Genomic DNA, 14,651 nt, shown 5'->3' on the forward strand with positions numbered 1-14,651 from the left:
TTATCTCAACAGGACTTTATCTGTGCTTATGGCTGGAAACTATTCCCTGGTGTATGCACACCACATTTTCTTCATATATCCCTTTGCTATTGGGGATTTAGTTTGGGTTCCAATTCTTGGACATTATGAGTAATTCTGTAATAACCACAGAAATATAGATATCTTTTTGACATTTCATTTCCTTGAGTATATACCCCAGTAATGGAAATGCTAAATGATATGATAGTTCCATTTTTAAATTATTATATATATATATATATGTATATATATATATATATGGATACATTATGTGTTTGTACTATCTTTTCCCTCCTCTCTACCCCTGTTCCACAGGAGGACCTCTTCAGTAGGGTGCTAGTATTCTGCATGGGGTTGTGGGAGCAGCAGTGAGTTATTGGAGGGAGGCAATGTCTCTTGGCACGGCATCCCAACCTGTGGCTCTTACAGTCTTTCTACTCACTCTTCTGCAAAAATCCCTGAGCCTTGGTGGGTGTGTTTTAAGTCTACTTCAGAGAGGAGCCCTTAGGAGCCTCTGGATTTCTACTTACCAAGTGTTGAGTATCCTCAGCATCTCTCTCCTTCACCCTGGAGCTGATTGCCAGGCTCACCATGGAAGCAGCTCATCTACCAGTTCCTCTGTGGCTTCACCGGGTCCTTGACTGAGATGTGAGGGGTTATTTATCTCCTCTGGTCTCATAATCTTCTGAAAAAGAAAAATAGACTCTCCAATGGAGTATGAAGTCAGTACAGGTTAAACTGGATAAACATTATTAATTTAGAGAGAGCTTGATGGATATAGCCCCTTTTTTGCCAAAGATTAGTAGGCGCTTGTCATTGGAGAGCATAATCTTTGTCTCCATAGGATTCTGATCTGGTTCCCGCTTCCAGATATGGACTCCTTTCCACTGAGTAGATCTCTTAGCCAATCAGAAAGCTATTGGTTACCCATCGAGGCTGTGTGCCACTATTACACTTGTGTGTACATCTTGTCAGAGTGTTTGCTTCTGAGTAGCTTAGACCTCTGGTTGCTCAGACCATTGTTGGCCACTTTCCCCCTGTAGCTCATATAGCACTTCCTAGCACTAGACAAGCTAACTATCCGGGGGCTGGCTCTCTTCCTGATTCCATCCAGGTCTCTCCATGTTCTGTGTCATCAGAATATGGTGTCTTCAGCAATAGGGTCTTATCTTTTACCTCAGGTGAGTAATCAAGTGTTTTGACAGAAGCCTATCTCGTTTTGGGACCTCATAGGTCTGTCCGATCAACAGCTCAATGTGGGTAGCACCTATTTGTGGTACTGTGCGCTACAGGTCAGAGCCAAAATATTTTAAGGTTAGGCTTCATTCCACCTTCTCCAGGGCCCTTCTTTTTGGGTGCCCTCCCCACAGTCCTGTTGAAAGTTATATCTTCTAGTCTACTTTCTAAAAGAAAGGTTTCTATGGTATCAGTTCATTTTTGGTTTAGTTTTTTGTGTATTTCTCCCTATCCTCCCTCTCTCCTCCCCCCAAACCCTTCCCCTCCCTATTGTCTGGGCTTCAAGTTGCAGCAGGGGTACCAGGACTAGGGAACTGGGAAGTAGAGAATAAACCGGGGTCTCTGGCCTACTCTACTTTAAGTAGAAACTTTATATGGATACATTATATATGGGTACCTTCATTTCCCTCCTCCCTACACTCCCACTCCACTGAGGACCCTCCCTCCTTAGTGGGATTGCTGGTATTCACCATGGAGTTGTAGGTTATGAGTTGTGAGAGCAGCAGTCTGTCATTGTGTGTGCGTGGGAGGCATGTCTCTGGATATTCCTTTCCACCCTGTGACTCTTACATTCTTTCCGCTTCTGAAAACTTCCCTGAGCCTTGGTGGGTGTGCTTTAAATCTATCTTAGCATAGAGTTCTCACAGCTTCTAAATTTCTGATTTGGTACGTTTTGAGTATCCTTACTGTCTGGAGTATTTCTTTTTTTAGGCAAGTCCAACAGATTGCCTTTTTTTTTTTTTTTTTTCAACACTAGTGAGTAAGCAAGAGAGAAAAAGACTGAAAATTGGGGCACTGGTGCTTCCAGCCACTGTGATCCAACTCCAGATGCATGCACCACCTGTGTGCATGTGCGACTTTGCGCATGTGTCACTTTGTGCATCTGGCTTACATGGGATCTGGGGAGTCAAACATGGGTCCTCAGGCTTCACAGACAAGCACCTTAACTGCTAAGCCATCTCTCCAGCCCTGGAGTATGTTTTTATTTTTTTTATTTTTTTTTCGAGGTAGGGTCTCACTCCTGCCCAGACTGACCTGGAATTCACTATGGAGTCTCAGGGTGGCCTTGAATTCACAGCGATCCTTCTACCTCTGCCTCCCGAGTGCTGGGATTAAAGGCGTGCGCCACACGCCCGGCTGGAGTATGTTTTTAATGGAGAGTTGAATGAGCCAGTTGATTTCTATGAATATCTTGCAAATTTTTTCCCAGGCAAACACATAGGCAATACACATACACTTCTTTGCCTCAAAGTTCCTTCATATGATGCTGTTTTCGTCATCATATGGAAGATTCTTTTCCTTCTGCATCTAGGCTATATACCTAATCTTGATACATCTCATTTACTGATGTCATGTAATGGTCACAGCCTGTGCAGTTTTCAAAGAAGAAATCACTCCCACTTTTTTGAGCAAGAAGCCAATGTAGAGGGGCTAGGTCCCCCAACTTTGTCTCCCTTGACCACACTCAGGTCTTGGAGATGAAGACATTACAATGTTTCATGTGGTTTTCCTAATGTCATGTAATAATCCTTTATAACATGTTCATTAAAATGACTGGTTAGGGCTGGGGAAATGGCTTAGCGGTTAAGATGTTTGCCTGCGAAGCCTAGGGCCTCTGGTTTGATTCTGCAGGACCCACATAACCCAGATGCACAAGGGGGCGCATACATCTCAAGTTTGTTTGCAATGGCTAGAGGCCCTGGAGTGCCTACTCTCTCTTTCTCTCTGTCTTCCTCTTCCTCTGTCTCTCTCAAATAAATAAATACATAAATAAAATAAAAAATATTTTTTAAAAAAGGACTGGTTAAACCTACTTACGGATATGCACTAAAGTCAACAAGTTTACAACGAATGATTTTTGTTCACAAAAATGGCATCTGAAATTCTCTTTACAAACCCATGTTTCCCGTATATATTCCCTTGATCTGGGCGTGCATGGCCAGTGAGGTCTTGGATCTTCCCTTGGATAACTAGCATTAAATGTGGATATCATTCAACCCTAGTCAAAAGCAGAGGCCCTTCAACGTTTCAACGCACCTTGGCCCCTCATCATAGGCAGATTCACTTGTTCTCCTCACTGGTTTGATGGTTGAAAACAGCGCTGAGCTCATCCTTTCGTAATGCCTCTGTCGACTCTAAACAACCCACAGATAATTTGTACATAAAGTCTGAGTGCATTTGCAGAGGATGTTTGTGTGAAAATTAGCTATGGGGTCTAAGTCATCTTTTAAGGCCACATCCACCACCTTCTGTTACAAAGCAGTTGGAAACACCCAACATTACTCGAATAAATAAGCTGTAACTATGGATGAGCAATATTTTCATTAGTTTGTTATAATGATCTTTAAGATCTTTGGATTGTGCCCACATTCTAATGCAAAAGACTATCCATACCTTTGTTTGTTTAAAGAGTATATATATATATATATATGTATATATGTGTATATATATATATATATATATATATATATATATATATATATATATATATTTGAATGTAAAATATCTCCTATGGCCTCCTGCACTTGGGATGAAGCTACATGCTTAGTTCCCAGGTGGTAGAGATTTGGGAGGTAGAGCCTTGCTGAGGAAGTGTGTTGCCCCATGTGCAGCACAGAGCCTGTTCTCTGCACATCCTCTCTGTTGAGGTCTTCTCCTGCTATGTTTTCCCTGCCATGATGAACCTTCCCTTCAAAACTGCAAGCCCAGGCAGGGCTGGAGAGATTGCTCAGTGGTTAAGCGCTTGCCTGTGAAGCCTAAGGACCCCAGTTCAAGGCTCGATTCCCCAGGACCCACGTTAGCCAGATGCACAAGGGGGCGCACGCGTCTGGAGTTTGTTTGCAGTGGCTGGAGGCCCTGGCGCACCCATTCTCTCTATCTGCCTCTTTCTCTCTCTGTCTATCACTCTCAAATAAATGATTAAAGATAAACAATTTTTTAAAAACCCTGTAAGCCAGAAATAAATCCTTCCACAAGTCGCTATTGTTCAGGCCTTTGTCCTAGCAATGAGAAGGTAAGTTCCACAACTTTGTACTGATGTACTTTGTGAACTGAGGCACAGGAAAGAAAATTAGTCTCTTTTAAAACAATCAGGACACAAAGGAGGCTTTCCTCTGCTGTCCTTTAGCACAAACTGTGTCCCCTCCTCCCGTGAGGTCCTTTTGCTGTAGGTTTGAACACGTGTCTCCAACTGAAGGAAGAGAATGCTGATGACTTTACCACTTTTGAGCTCTAATCTGTGCTAAATGCCTCATAACAAATTTCTAATCTGTTTTGTTAATGAATTGCCCAAGATAATACTGTGTTTGGATAACAAGCTGCTAAAAAATGGGAAGTTGAAGCCTGGTATGGTGGCGCATGCCTTTAATCCCAGCACTCGGGAGGCAGAGGTAGGAGGATCGCTGAGTTCGAGGCCACCCTAAGACTCCATAGTGAATTCCAGGCCATCCTGGGCTAGAGTGAGACCCTACCTTGGAAAATCAAACAAACAAACAAAAACAAAGAGGAGTGGGGAAGTTGAGTTGTTCTCTTGCCAAGGTGTGGGAAGCCCACAGTTAGCTACTCTGGGCAGGAAAATCAAGAAGCTGAGTTGATGGGTGTGAAGTTTTCCTTTTCATCATTGCCTTGTCCTGGTTACTCACCTCTCCTCTCCTCTCCCTCTCTCTTCTCTCCTCTCCCTTCTCCCCTTTTCCCTGTCCTTTCTTTCTCCTCCCATATTCCCCCTTCTATCTCCCTTCAGCAGTTACAAGTCATTCACGTAACAACCCAGGTTCAATTCCCCAAGACCTACATAAAGCCAGATGCACAAAGACGATGCATGTACCTGGGGTTTGTTTGTGGTGGCAAAATGTCCTGGCATACCTATTCTCTCTCTCTCTCCTTTCTCTCTTCTTGCAAATAAATAAATTAATTAATTAAATATTTGGAAAAAAAAAGAATAAATACTGGGGCTGGGGAGATGACTCAACAGTTAAAGGCACTAGCTTACAAAACCTACCAGACCAAGTTCAATCCTCTCCATCACCCATTTAGACCTGCGGGATGTGCAGCTGGGATCCCAACATGGCTACAAGACGGAAGTGAGGCTGAGACAATCTGAAGCTCACGGGATAGCTAGACTGGTGTTGGCAACAACATGAGACCTTGTCTCCAAGAAGGCAGAAGAGCACAGACACCTCAAAATTGCCCCTGACCTCCATACGTGTGTCCTCAACACAAAGAAATAAGAACAGGTGTTTACATTGTACTTAGAGACTCAAGATGCATATCAAGAAATTATAAGATTCTTATAATTCTTATAAGATTCTTGTTTTAGCTGGGCATGGTGGAGCACACCTTTAATCCCAGTACTCAGGAGGCTGAGGTAGGAGGATCCCTGTAAGTTCAGGGGCAATCTGAAATTACATAGTGAATTCTAGGTTAGCCTGGGCTAGAGTGAACCCTACCTCAAAACAAACAAACAATAACAACAACAAAAAACCAAGATTCTTGTTTCATGGATATTTTACCAAGCGTGTATATTCTTTAATAGGTCACACAGCATCACACAGTACCTCTCCTCAACTCCAACATGAGCTGCTTCACCAAGAAATTTTTACAGGGCTGGAGAAATGGCTAGGCAGTTAAGGCATTTGCCTGCAAAGCCAAAGGACCCAGGTCTGATTCCCCAGGACCCACATAAGCCAGATGCACAATGTGGCTCATGTGTCTGGAGTTCTTTTGCAGCAGCTGAAGGCCCTGGCTTGGCCATTTTTTTCTCTCTCTCTATTCTCTCTGTTCCTCTTTCTCTCCTTTCCTCAAATAAAATAAAATAAAGAAATTTTTACTGACTTGGCAATAAATCAGTATAGTATTGTTTTTGTAAAAGAACTGCCCACCTTCCTTGCCTTCTTGGGAACACTGATTTATTGCCCCATAAATCTGTTTCCTGAGCTGCATTTTTCTAGAACCTACACATATAGTCCTTTTCAGCTTCACAATTTCTGAGTTTGGACGGAGTGGGTCTCTGTGTCAAGGTTCGGAAAAGATGAACCAGCTCCCGCTTTCCAGTTAAACAGATGTGGGGACTGCTGCCGACTCTGTGAGTGAACAACCCGCTCAATGCCACAGGGGGCCACACTGGGGCATTCCTGTGAGCGGCCAGCCGAAGCCCTGATCCCACCCCTTGGGATTCTCGGGGAGGAGATCTACTTTTCCAGTCTGCACACAGTCCTGCAGATTCTGCATCTGGTCCTACTGGATGTCTTAGAACATCAGTCTTGGGGACCAGGATGTCAGCCTAAGGACGTGATCTGGCTAGGTCAGAGCTGCTGGATGTTTAGATATCCCCCAAATGGCTAAGGATGGGCAAGCACCAGGCTGACAGGACCCAGAGGGAGCTAATGGACGTGAAGGCTCATTGCAGGTGGGCCAAAGACAGCCCAGTCTAGAGCAAGGATAGGCCACTGTCAGCTCCCTGGTAGAAGGATTAAGTCTTAGTGGAAGTCAGTGAGATGGAGACCTGAGGCTATCTACCCCAAAAGCCCCAAAGATAGACTATCCACGCAGGAATGTAGTCCTTGTCTTTTGTGTACGATTCTTTGCCTACAAGTTACTTAGCCTACTTATTTAACAGTGTGCTGGCACATGCAGATAGGAGATGGTTTATATGCAATCACTAGAATCCCAGCTTTGGATATATGTTTTTTACCATTTTATTTTTGAAAGTATTTTTATTTGTAAAATTTAACCTTTTTACTTATGATGTATTCATGCTAATTGAGACACAATATGCTGTTACTGAATAGCAAAATTAAGAAAAAAAAACACCATAGGCTGGAGAGATGGCTTAGCAGTTAAGGCACTTGCCTGCAAAGCCTAAGGACCCATATATGGCTCTCTAGATCCCATGTAAGCCAGATGCACAAAGGTGAGGCATGTGCAAGGCCACACATGCCCACTAGGTGGCACAAGCATCTGGAGTTTGATTTTAGTGGCTGAGGCCCTGACAGACCATTTTTCTCTCTCTTCCTCTCTCTCTTGCATTCACTCTCCCTAAAATAAAAATTAAAAAAAAAACATCAAAGTCTCAGTCTCCAGAAATGACCATTACTAACATCTTAAATGAACATATACCTTTATTATATATATAAAATGAACATATATATTATTTATAATGAATATATATATATTATATATAATGAAGAAAACACAATGGGATCATATTCTCTCTCTCCTTATTTTTTATAACTTCTTCCTTTTTTTTTTTTCAAGATAGGGTCTCACTCTTTCTAGTCCAGACTGACCTGGAATTCACTATGTATTCTCAGGGTGGCCTCGAACTCACAGCAATCCTTCTACTTCTGCTTCTTGAGTGATGGGATTAAAGGCATGTGCCACCACACCTGGAAACTTCTTTTATTTATTTTAAAATTTTTATTTATTTGCTTACTTAACAGAGATAGATAAACAGAGAATGGGCATCAGGGCATCCCGCCCCTGTAAAGGAACTCTAGGCACATGTGCCACTTTGTGCATATGGCTTTTTTTGGTGGGTACTGGTGAATCGAAGCTGGGCCATCAGGCTTTGCAAACAGCAACTTTCTCCTCTGTGTCATCTCTCTAGCCCTCTTCATTTATTTTCAAGACATGGTATAGGTACGAAGCCCAGACTGACTTCAACCTCACAATCCTCCTGACCCAGCCTCCTGAGTCCTGGGATAACAGGTGTGCACCTCCACTCCTGGCTATATTCTTTAGTATTTTGAGATGATCCTGTGTCATTATGTGTTCTATTAGAATATCATATAAAATCTGCCACGCAATTTTAACCGAAGTTATTTGGTTAAGCTAACTTGTGCAGTTTGATATTTGGGTTGATGCTCTCATTTCTATCTGTTTAGAACAATGCTGGGCTAGAGAGATTGCTCAGAGGTTAAGGCACTTGCCTACAGAACCTACCAACCCTGGTTTGGTTCACTAGTATCCACGTAAAGCCAGATGAACAAAGTGCCACATACATTTAGAGTTCATTTGCAGTGGCTGAAGGCCCTGGCACACTCATCCTCTCTGCTTGCAAATAAATAAGTCTTAAAAATTTAAAAACAAGTATTAAAAAAAAATGCTACCATTGGCAGGCGTGGAGGTGCACACCTTTAATCCCAGCACTCAGGAGGCAGAGGTAGGAGAATCACCGTGAGTTCAAGGCCACCCTGAGAATACATAATAAATTCCAGGTCAGCCTGGGCTAGAGTGAGAGCCTACCTCAAAAAACCAAAATAAATAAATAAATAAATAAAATTTTAAAAAGCTATCATGATCAGGAATTTAACTGAAGTGTTGCTATCACTATCATTCATGATGAGTGCTTTAGAATATTTTTCTACACGTGGGATTTTTAAATTTTATTTTATTTTATTTTAAAAATTTTATTTATTTATTTGAAACCACAGTAAGAGAAAGACACAGAGAGAGAATGGGCATGCCAGGGCCTCCAACCACTGCAAACAAACTCCAGATGGGTGTGCTCCTTGGGCATCTGGCTTACGTGGGTCCTAGAGAGTCAAACCTGGGTCCTTTGGCTTCACAGGCAAATACGCTAAACCACTAAGCCATTTCTCCAGCCTTGTTTTATTTTTAAATTTATTTTTGGTTTATTTTTATTTATTTATTTGTGAGTGACAGAGAGAGAAACAGGGAGAGATTGAAAGTGAGAGGGAGGGAGAGAATGGGCTCATCAGGGCTTCCAGCCACTGTAATGAACTCTAGATGCAAGCACCCCCTTGTGCATCTGGCTTACGTGGGTCCTGAGGAATCAAACCAGGATCCTCAGGCTTCGCAGGCAAGTGCCTTAATTGCTAAGCCATTTCCCCAGCCCTACAAGTGGGTTTAAGATGTGAGTGAGGTGGGAGATGCTTGTCCAGTGGCCTCCCAGAACAGCTGCATCAAGCTTGATTTCCGTCAGCAGGGTTTAAGAGTTTGGACAATGTCCTTTGGGTTCTACATATACTCAGCTTGTGGGTGGGTTAGAGGCTGGGATTCATTCCTAAAAGATTCTTGGTCCTGACTCTTCTCATGGAATTTCTAGAGTTGTAAAGCGTCCATGGGCTGAAGGTGTAAGTGTTGGTTCTTGTGATTTGGAGTGTAGGCAACCAGTGTGGGGCTGAAAATTATTCCAGAGAGATTACCACCAAGAAGTTGTCCAAACGTTCTATTTGCCGGTAATTGTACCTTATAGTTATATATAACACCAAGATCACATGGTGCTGACTCAGGCTTTATAAAAATTACACTAAAACCATAGCCTGTAATTTGAAAAAGCAAAACACAACTTTTTTTTGGGTTCTTATTCAATCAGTTATAATTATTGGCTTGTCTGTGTTCCTTAACCCCACTCTTAGAAGTCCTCTTAAGATTTTTCTCTCTCCCCATGTAGAGAAGCAGAGGCTTTATGGTACAGTTGACCGTTCATAAGGGAGTTCTTAACCTTAAGCTTAGTTTAATTAATTAATTAATTTATTTATTTATTTTTGGTTTTTCGAGGTACGGTTTCACTCTATCTCAGGCTGACCTGGAATTCACTATGTAGTCTCAGGGCGGCCTCGAACTCACAGCGATCCTCCTACCTCTGCCTCCCAAGTACTGGGATTAAAGGCGTGTGCCACCACGCCCGGCTTTAAGCTTAGTTTATTAAAAAAAAAAAAATTCAACCCAAATCTCTTCCACGTTTACAAAGGCCAAACTTCACAATCCCCAAGCCATCTGGGAATGGGCCTTCTCTGTGGAGAATCCATAGGAAATCCTCCTCCGTAAAGCAGCTCTGCTATGGACAGCTGGGCAGGCTCAGCAGAGGGAAACCCAGAGACGTGGACTGGAAATGAGCGGGAATTCAGAGGCCCAGTCCATCAGGGGTGCCCTTGCCTTTGTGGTTCCAATCTGCAAAGATTTTTATTCAATGGCAGAGTGCTACATACGAAACAGAGTGGAAATTCTCATGGACTGTTGCAGATCACAGGAGGCTTTCTAGTAAGCGGATGTGTGATAAACAACAGCCTCTGGGGCTGGATTTCTCTCCCCTGTGGGTGACAGGTGCTATTTCAGGAACACATTTCATTGACGGAAAGCTCCGTTACTCACCAACAGGCTGGTAGTTATGCTTAGTGAGAAGGGGGCTCGGGTCTGTGTTTTGTATAATTTCATGCACGTTATAAAATGAATTATATGATATCTGCAGTGGGCAGTCAGAATGCCCTTTGTACAGTGGCCCATTCTTTTCAAATGAATTAAATAAGAATTAACCAATTTTGATTCTCCAGGTCCCACGTAAGCTGGATGCACATGGTGGCTCATGCACCTAGAGTTCGTCTGCAATGGCTAGAGGCCCTGGTGTGCCCATTCTCTCTCTCTCTCCCTCTCTCTAATAAATAAACAAATAATAAAATATTGTTTTAAAAAAGAATTAACCATTTAGCACTAATGATAGGACACGTTATTTTCTTGTTCCTGCCCCTTCTTTTCGCCATGCTCTTGCTTTCTTTTCTTTTATTTATTTGAGAGAGAGAGAGAGAGGCAGAGCGGGGGAGGCAGAGCAGAAAGCGGCTGCAAAGGAGCTCCAGACACATGCGCCACCTTGTGCATCTGGCTTACATGGGTCCTTTGGCTTTGCAGGCAGGTGCCTTAACTGCTAAACCATCCCTCCAGTCCACTTCTGTAGCCTCTTGCCTATATACTTTGCTCTGAGAGTCCCCACATCTCCTTAGTTTCGTTTTTAAAAATTCCAGCACATTTCCTTTTACATTTATGACTTTTATTTGGCTTTTCTCCCCATTTTTATTTTCTATCCAAGTCATGTTCACTTTGACTTTTTTCCCCCAACTGTCTTAATTTCTCTCTGTGCCTGTCATATTTAGTTGCTATTTGGTGCATGATTAAGATGTAAAAACAACAACAATCTTGCCATGTTTGAAAATGAGCTGGGTGTGGTGGCACATGCCTTTTTTTTTTTTTTTTTTTTCATTTTTTTCCAGGTAGAGTTTCACTCTAGCCTAGGCTGACCTGGAATTCACTATGTAGTCTCAGGGTGGCCTCAAACTCATGGCCATCCTCCTATCTCTGCCTCCCGAGTGCTGAGCCAGAGTGAGAACCTACCGAGAAAAAAAAGAAAAGAAAAGAAAAGAAACTCTTTTCTATCTGGTTTCAGCTTATCCTGAATTACTGCCTATTTTGAATGGGCTCCCCAGCATTTTCCATTGAAACTCCAAGAATAGCTTTACGCTTTGTATAGCCCACACCCTGGACATGTGGGCTCAAGATTGGGTGCTGAGTTGCTGAGTTCTCAGTGCTGTTTTTGTAAATGGGGTGGGAACTCTTTATTCGTTCACCTCTCTCTCTCTCTCTCTCAACTTCTGCAATTCACAGACGTTTTGAGCTGAAATCCATGCTCCTTGTTCAAGGGGGAAAATGGCAGCCTCACGCTTGCTAATCAGAACCCCAAAAATATTAAAATGGAGCAATTAAATTCAAACCCTAAGAGCCCGTCTCACTTGTGGGATACAGAGAATCTGATGGGGCATTGCTGAAAGCTTCTGGTGAAGTTTTTTTTTTTTTTGCTGTTGTTTTTAGTTTTTCAAGGTAGGGTCTCATTCTAGCCCAGGCTGACATGGAATTCACTCTGTAGTCTCAGGGTGGTCTCGAACTCATGGCGATCCTCCTACCTCTGCCTCCCGAGTGCTGGGATTAAAGGCGTGCACCTCCACACTCGGCTCAGGCTTTACAGTTAGAAGATGTGATTTGTATGAAAGGAATCTCCTCTGCTTATTGCTTAGTACTGGGCTATTTCGTTCTTCTGCAGACATACATACATGGGAGGGGGCATCTTATGCTTGTGGAGGTCTTACCTAAATCTGTTCTACAGTGTGGAATGTTGTAATAGAAACTTTAAAACGTAGACTATCTCAGGCTCCCCAGTGAGTCATTTCCTTCTCATGGTTAATTGGTTTAGATCCAGCTCTGGAACGAAATGCTTTATTAATACATTTGTTAACAACTGAGAAAGCTCACACAAAATTCAGTCAATGCGACGTGGCAGTTTGAAGAAGAGGGAAGGTATCTTGCTACATCCCATTAAGTTAGGCTGGAAGTATATTTCATATTTTGAAATTATCTTTGCCATTTAAAGCATTCACATGTAGATTGAGAATACTTGGGAGAACATATGCTGCTTGGGGTAAAAGGGATATTCTAGCATTTCCCCTAGACTGTGATTTCGTTAGGCTATTTTTTTTTTTTTCTCTCGACGCTTGACATTTTTGAGGCAGTATGGTTTGAAGCTCTATCAGGCACAAATGCTCTGTAATAACATGTGAATCAGCTCACCACTCCATTGTGAATGTTGAAAAGGCAGTAACTCGAGTGTGTGGCTGACTCAGTAATTGCCGAGTACAGTCTTTATTGAAATTATCCTGCAATCTAGAAATTAGAAGGGAAATAGCCCATGAAGTCATCCTGACCCAGCTATTTTAGGCCCGAATAAGAGTCTTCGCTGGGACATCTTTTTCTTTTTTCCCTATTAGCTTCATATTATCAGTCTTTGCATTGCCATGATTGATAATTTATGCATTTCTATTCAGACACGCTGTAAAACTAGAGAGCATGTTTCTGAGAAACACAGTGTCCCCTGCTAGGAAGCAGCTCTTCATTGGGAGGCGAATTCATAAAACTTAGGAAGGCTGAGGAGGTCGTTCGTGAAGTCTGCTTGTATCAGCATTTTGTGGAATAACAATGGTTTGTCATGAGAGGGAATTCAGTGTAGTCATGGCACTTGACCTACAGGAGAGAGGTCCATGCATCCGATGGAACATGGCTCCTTGGTCTTCCTCCCACTTGGGCACAGGGCAACCAGGAGTCAAAGATGGAATTAAGCAAAGTAGGCCCTTGAGTCGGTCCAAGTACACATTAATTCTGGACATGACCATCTGGCCATGGCTTCTTATTCCCCACAAAATAATCTCTGAATACCTTAGTATAGTAAAGAGGCCATCCAGGTTCTAGCCTACCGCAGTGTTTGTTTTGTTTCTGGTTCCTTGACCATTCTGTTACCTCTTTCTAAAATACCATATTCCTTCCCTCACCCACCTGAAATATTTGGGTTGTGTGAAAAAGCTCAGTTGGGTTCTTATTTCCTTCAGGAAATTTTCACTGTGCTTGTAAATAGTATCTACAATCCTCTCGGTGTCTGCTCTACAGTTCTCCTTATTCAGGGCAGTGTGGTGCATAGATTTACTCGACCTCTCCATATGCCTCCGCTGATGGTACCATGAGCTCCTTACAGATAAAGTGGACAACATCCATGTCTTCACTCACGTCTATGCTTACTCTACTCAGCAAGGGACCTGGCATGCATAAACAGCTCATTGCATCTGTGTAGAGTTTGAATGAATACACAAGACAAGATGAACATTTGTATTTCTTTTTAAAAAATACATTTTATTTATTTATGAGAGAGAGGGGGGAGAATGAGTGTGCCAGGGCCTCCAGCCACTGCACATGAACTCCAGATGCATGCGCCCCCTTGAGCATCTGGCTTACTGTTAAGCCATCTCTCCAGCCCTCAAGATGCATGTTTTTAATATTGTGAATTTGAAATGGCATCCAGGGAAGCTGCAAAGGGCTTGTCTATATTGTGAGGGAGATCTCATTAAATGTTATCAATGAGAATGCCACAGATCAAATAGCTTCCTGGGCTTTCAAGGTGTAGCAGTTAACTTCTTGTTGCCGGAACAAAACACCCCACCAGAAGCAGCAAATAAGGGCAAGGGCTTATTTTGGCTGACGGTTTCCAGGGGGCAGTTTCATCATGGCAGGGAAAGCGTGACACAGTGGATAGCAGAGCATCCCATTCTGTCACATCAGCTGGGAGGAAGCAGCCACAGTGAGCTATTGTCACTGGCAGAGGAGCTGGATTATAAAGTCCCAAGGCCCACCCCAGTGACACATCTCCTCCAGCAAGTCTCCACCAAAAGGTTCCATAACCTCCCCAAATTTCCACCAGCTGGGGACCAACTATTCAAAACACACGAGGCCATAGGGACCATTTTACATTCAAACCATTGCACAAGGGGTCATAGATATAGCATGAAGCAGGAACATTAGAAGTCATCTTGCCCAAACCCATCTTCAAATGGGAAGCTCATTCTAGGGATTACTGGTAAAGGAAGATGTGGCTTGTGCTTGAATTCTCCAGACCCAGAGGATGGAGAAGAGATTCCCTTCTATTTTCCTCCCAAACTCTGTCATAAATATATTTTCCCCTTATTTAGGGTCCAGGGTTCACAAAACACTCTACTATGCTCTTATTTTCATTTTCTTTTTAAAAATATGATTTATTTATTTATTTGTAAACAGAGGGAAAGAGAGACAGA

The sequence above is a fragment of the Jaculus jaculus genome, chromosome 13, assembly GCF_020740685.1.
Source record: "Jaculus jaculus isolate mJacJac1 chromosome 13, mJacJac1.mat.Y.cur, whole genome shotgun sequence".
NCBI lineage: Eukaryota > Metazoa > Chordata > Mammalia > Rodentia > Dipodidae > Jaculus > Jaculus jaculus.